Source organism: Microtus oregoni, unplaced genomic scaffold, assembly GCF_018167655.1.
Source record: "Microtus oregoni isolate MIOR12 unplaced genomic scaffold, Mior012 000057F_ref0000458, whole genome shotgun sequence".
Classification (NCBI taxonomy): Eukaryota; Metazoa; Chordata; class Mammalia; order Rodentia; family Cricetidae; genus Microtus; species Microtus oregoni.
This window is the reverse complement of record NW_024543833.1, coordinates 3080050-3086411: the sequence shown is the minus strand read 5'-3', so window position 1 is coordinate 3086411 and position 6362 is coordinate 3080050. Positions and strand designations below refer to the sequence as shown.

General features: G+C 44.0%; 1 pseudogene; it reads left to right on the top strand.

Moving 5' to 3' along the window:
• The first annotated feature begins 2027 nt into the window (after positions 1–2027).
• LOC121438772 lies at positions 2028–2830 on the top strand (annotated as a pseudogene).
• The last annotated feature ends 3532 nt before the right edge of the window (positions 2831–6362 follow it).

Sequence of the window (6362 nt, the reverse complement as noted above, 5' to 3'; positions counted from 1 at the left end):
GTCTGCTTGTATACTGCTTGCTGCTGAGAAGAGCAGGGAGGGGAAAGGGACTAGGGGTGCAGGTTGTTGCCCATGATAGCGCACATTCAGGAGATTCTAGATTCAAGCTCTAGCACCCCATGGGTGGGAAGGAAAGGAAGAAGTAGTGATAGATGGTGAAGTCCAAGCTGGCAAATTCAAGAAAGCTTCAGGAGCTACCAGAGACTAGGTCAAGGCTCATGAGAGCATTATTGAGATGAGAGAACTTGTTTCTCCATCAGGATGTCTGGTTGGTTGCCTCAAGACATATCAGAAGGCCAGGACCTAAAATTTGAAGAGTCCAGAAAACTATTGTGACTTATTAATTTGTTCAAATTAATTTGCTCAATTCACAGTCTGTATTGGTTGTAGATGGGGGAGGCAAGAGTTTGATCACTCACGCAAGATCTAGTCAAGATTGTTTCTGGTGAGTGCAGTGTGTATCAGTGGAGAATTCTAAGCAGAGTAGCGACATGACCTGAACCATGTCTTTCAAGGACTCCATTCTCATCTATATGATGTAAAGCAGCACTGTCCTGTTGAGATTCAAATGGCAATTGTGAATTTTCTTGTAGATACACTAGCGCCTAAAAAGCTGGGCATAGTACCCAATAATCCAACCACTTGGGAGGCCGAGGCATGATAATTCCAAGTTTAAGACAAGCCCGGCATCCATAGTGAAACCCTGCCCCAAATACAGCAAAACTGTACAAACACAGGTGAACTCAATAGCGTGTGTGTGTGTGTGTGTGTCTGTGTGTGTGTCTGTGTGTGTGTGTCTGTGTGTGTGTATGTGTGTTTGAATGCATGCATCCTGCACTCATGAGGAAGCCAGAGGAGGACATCAAGTATCTTCCTCCTCTGCCACTTTACACCTTATTCCTTGAGACGGTGTCTCAGTGAATTCAAGAAGCTCACCATTCCCACTGGTCAGAGAGCTCCCAGGATCTACTTGTCTCTGCCCCCAGCAGACAGCCTGTCTTTTACACAGGTGCTGGAGGACAGCAAACATCCGTACCCACTGAACCATCTTCCTAAGCCCAAAGCCAATATCAATACTATAACATAACCTAATATGGCTAAAATACCATTTTAACATATAGTCAATATAAAAATTGAATCATGTTACTTTCATAATGTCTTCGAAACCCAGTGATTATTGTCTGCTCCCATCATATCTTGGTATGGGCCAGCTGTAGCTCAGGCACTCAGTAGCCACATGTGGCTGGAGACATCAACACCTACGGGAAGCAATGTGTCCTTCACCTACCTCCTGCAGCTGTGGGGTTAGGTGCTGTCTCCCCATATTCCAGGCAGCTGCGGGGTTGTAGGTGCTGTCTCCCCATACTCCAGGGCAGGGGGAACTCTCCAAGGCAGCTTCCACAACTCCCTGAGAATGACCGGATAATACCCCAGGCTCCAAGGTGACAATGTTAGACCTGTGTGCAGCACTTCCTGTCCTAAGCACTCACCTTTCAGTCGGCATGACAACACACTCATTGGAACCCTGCTGCTGCCCCACACTGACAGACAAAGGAGCTGAGCCCCAGGAGAGATGAAGCAATTTCTCCACAGCCACACCCTTGTGTCAGAGACTGTGATTTCATCTGCTAACTGGTGACCCTTCAGGTTTTTGTTCAGATGTCCTCTGAAAGCTTTTGTAAATGCAGCCATCACTTTCCACTCTTAAGTCACGGCTGTTGCAAAGGGGCTTTCCCCTGTACGTTATAAATAAGCTTTCTTTTCTACATGTTAACTATGTTCATCAACCTGGCTAAATTAATTTATTAATCCTTCCCGGTTATCTGTTTAATTCTTTTGGACTTCCTACCCATGTAATTACATCACCTGCTAACAAAGACCATTTTATCTCTCTTTAATTTTCACTTGTTGGTTTGTTTGTTTACATGTCTTGCTTTATTGTACTGCTATGACATTTAAGGAAACATATTATGGTGTGCACCCAGGACCACGCAGCCACCAAAAGAAGAAAGCTACCCCACTTAGAGATGTGAACCACGTGGGGCTCCTGAGAGCTGTTTGTGCCCTGGTTTCTAGGTTTGGCAGTAGGCGGTACTGTGCATGTCTACAGGCCCAGAGGCAGAGTGTGTGCCGTGGGTTTTTCTGGAGGCCCTGTCTCTGAGTCCTTTGTGCAACGTTTATACCAGTCTTTCCTCATCATTTGCGATGAACACTGAGCCTGCGGCATCTGCTGGACCATCTACCAGGCTCTCATCCCCACAGCCCTGGGCCGACTCCCACCAGGCCTTGCTATAGCTTCTGCTCCCGTTGGAAGAGGACCAGCAGGCTCCCCGGGGCTCTGTAGAGCTGCAACATGGCAGCCTCCATGTGCAAATGGAGGAGTTGCATCCTCCTAGGCTACTGCTGCTGCCTTTTGTGATGGCAGGGAGACACTTGCCACACAGATGTGGATGAATGCAGTATTGAAGAGGCCAGTTGTTCCCAGCGCTTTGTCAATACTATGGGCAGTGGTGCCAGAGTTGGGAGCGGCAAATGGGATGGGATGCTCTGTTTGCTCAAGGAGGGAGGACCTCACTAGTGGCTCCAAACCCCACAGCAGGAGCGGATAGGCTGTGAGGGAGCAGGCGCACAGGCAGCAGTCCCAGGGTGACGTGTTGGAGCATAAACTGCAGTCACTGCTGGTACCACTGCACAGCCTGGCCTCTCGGGCCACAGAGCATGGACTGCGAGACCCTGGTGCACACCAAACAAAACCATCAACAAAAACATAGACCAAAACAATTCCTTTCAACAGCGGGTTCACGGAGTGAGCAGGGTCTCCTTGGAGTAGCAGCTGGGGTCCTATGCTTGCGGAAAAGATCTGTGAGAACATCTCTCATCCCTCAGGTTGTTCTAAGCTGTGGCCCCATACATTCCTTCAGCAAGAGTTCAGGTGCTCTCTGGTGGTGCCTGTGAGCAGAAGACCCTGCTTGTCTGTCCCTCTTTCTCAGAGGTTCCTAGGACTTTAGCATGGGGTTGTGTGTGACTCTCAAAGAAAGGTACAAGAGCTCCCTGTTCAGAGGTGAGGTGGGGATCGTCCCCATCTTTGTCATAATAAAACTGGGCAAAAAAAAAAGAAAGAAACAACAAACAAAAAAACCTATACTATTAATATGGTACTAAGTGGACATTCTTAAATGTTTCTTAGAGACAAAACTTTTATTACAAAAATATTACTAGGTATAACATTTACTGTATTTTTTTTTTTTTTTTTTTTTTTTTTAGAGCCTGTCCTGGAACTAGCTCTTGTAGACCAGGCTGGTCTCAAACTCACAGAGATCCGCCTGCCTCTGCCTCCCAAGTGCTGGGATTAAAGGCGTGCACCACCACTGCCCGACTTCATTTACTGTATTTTTAAGATATTACTTGTTAGAATAAAGGCATCTCCTTGTCTTAATATGATCAGAATTCTTACTATTATAAAAGAGTGTTAAGTTTTAGACAAAAATGTCTCTGTCTGGGAGATCATCTTGCCTCTCTTCTCCCATTTTTGTTGATGTGAATACCAATGCTTTTTCCAATGCTAACAAGCTTTGCATTCCTGGAATGAACTTCCCTCGTAAAGATGTCTTTTGTAATATATGTCATTGGATTCAATTAGCTAATTACTTTCCTCAGGGTTTTATGGAAGAGATTAGCATGTAACTGTCAGTTCTTTTTCTGTCCTTCCATTTCAACATCATCTAGATTATACTGGCCTCATAAAAGGCTTGGACAAATTCCCTTTTCTCAGCCTTCTAGAAGTGTCTGTGGAAGGAAGGTGTGTTTCTGTAGAATAATTCACTAATGGAAACCAGGGAAAAACTGAAAAATTTTTAGCCATAAATTAAACTTTTTAAAAATAATGGTCTTAAGAATGCTCTGAAAAGTTCATACTATGTATTTTCAAAAGTATTGTATAAGTTCTGGGAAACTGTGTTTTAGGTTTCTCTCTCTCTCTCTCTCTCTCTCTCTCTCTCTCTCTCTCCTTTGTAATCTTTGAGACAGGGTCTCAATATGTTGGCATAGGTAGCCTTAAACTCCCAGGTTCCAGACCTTCCCCAAGCACTGAGACTGTAGGGAAACAAAACCATATCTATCTAATGGTTGAGGAGGGGAGGAGTTTGTTTTGGTCCTCTTTGTTGATGGTTTGTTTGAGTTTTTTGTTTTGTTTTTTGAGACTGGAATTGACAGTGCAGCCCAAGATGGTCTGCTTCTGCTTCTTAAATGCCAGGAGGGCAGAGATGCTCAGCTCCTAGGTTTTGCTTTCTTAAAAAGTTGCTTTAGAAGTTTCACCTAATATTAATACTATTTATGACAATATTTTTGTCATATTAATGCTGATATCATGTGTACCAATATCTCCTTTCATATTCCTAATATAGGTATTTTATATAAAATATTTTAAAATAATCCATCCAATCTACTGAAGAATGGATAAATAAAATGAAGTATATCCATATAGTACTTAGCCATAAAAGGCCAATTCCTGATGGGACATATATTGAAAATATGCTGAGTGGAAGAAGTCATTTACAAAGACACTCATGCTGTACAATCTTATTCAGACACAATGATCAGAACTGAAAAATTGATAGATCCAGAAAACAGATTCCAGGCTCCCCAGGCTAGGGGGCTTGGAAAGAGTGGAAAGGAGTGGACTGGGAATGACTAGCTGCCGGCAGTGTGGGGTTTCTCTGGGGGATAATAAAAACACTCTAAAACCGTAGTAGTGATAGTTGCAATTGAATTGTAAACTATTTTAATTCGAGCTCAATAAAGTTTTTTATCTTTAAAATGTCACTATGAGTTTAATACCCAGCAAAGCCAAAACCAACTAACCAACCAAAAAGAAAAACAAAACAAAACAAAAACCCACACCTTATACTGTTGACAAACTACATCCTCCCTCAGTTTTTTTTAAACAACAAATTGGGAACTAGACCTGTGAAAGAATGTGTTAGCTAATCATTTAGCATTTGAGCCTTGATCAGTATGCCTATCTTCCTTGTCTTTGGTAACTTGGAGGGTCTTCATACTGACATCACCCTGGAGTACTAGCGTGACACTGGCTCTCCTAGGTTTCAGGAAGACCAAACGCTAGAAGTGTTTCATAAAAAAGTAGCCCATACATCTCAGGAAAGTCAGCTAGTTCCAAGACTGTTGTCCTAGGTGACGCTGCCTCACAGGCTAGGCAGGAGAGAAAGGGACTGTGTTCTAGTCCTGCTAGCTGTGTGGCAAAGTCCTGAGGTGGCGTTGGGTTGCTGGCCCAGACCTGGACATTGGGAAGGTCAGATCCAGTCCAGACATGGGAAAGAGAGAGAATCAGACTAACTCATCATCTCTGGAAGTCACAACAATGTAGGAAACCTGGACAAGATGACCTTGTTTTGCTGGGTTACACAGAACTAAATGCTGCTTAGTTCTGCTTGTGCTGTCTGAACAGCCCTGGCAGCTACAGAGATTTATACTGCTGAAAAACCTGATCCCTCGCTTTTCCCTTACACTTTTTTTTTTTGTGGGCGAATTTAATCTTTGTACCTGCCATGTCTGCTGAGTATATAATTAGCAGGCTGACATCTGAGCAGGGCTTCTCAGCTAGCTTTATTTAGGGGAATTTTTTTTTTTTTTGCTTTGGGTAAACTTAGGCACCCCAACTTCCTTATTAATCAGGATAATAAGGACAGCCTTATCCAACCCTCAGAATGCATCAAGAACACAGAACTATCTGAGTCTAGGTGTCAATTAGAGTCACCTTGCCCTTTAGATGTGACTGAAAATGGCTCTGTAACAGTCTGTGCCTCCTAGGCTTCTGGTCTTCTTGGAGGCAGTTCTGTGGTCACCTCTGACTACAGCGTCTGGAACTGTTCCCCGTGAGGGATTGTCCGCTGTCTGCCTGCTGCTGTCCCCCTTCCCCACAGGAGACTGTCATAGGATTCAGGCCTTGTTCTCCATTAGTGCTGTGTAGCACACAACACAGAAAGACTCCTCTAAGCATGGACCTCGCAGACCTCTATGTTTAGGACTAAGCAGGGACTCACTTCCGGGCCACAAGGCCAGTAATAAAACACATTATTCAAGGTAACCTGTATCAGCATCAGGTCACAGCTTCTCCTAATTGGTTCAGAATAAACTATTTTCTTATTTCTTTTAGGAAAAAAAAAGTTGAATAAAGAGGGGCAAGGGTGGCGCACACCTTTAATCTCAGCACTCGGGAGGCAGAGGCTGGCGATCTCTGTGAGTTCAAGGTCAGCCTGGTCTACAAAGCAAGTTCTTGGAGAGCTAGAGAAACCTTGTCTTGAAAAAACATAAAAAAAAAAAGTTGAAGAAGGTTCCCACGCCAT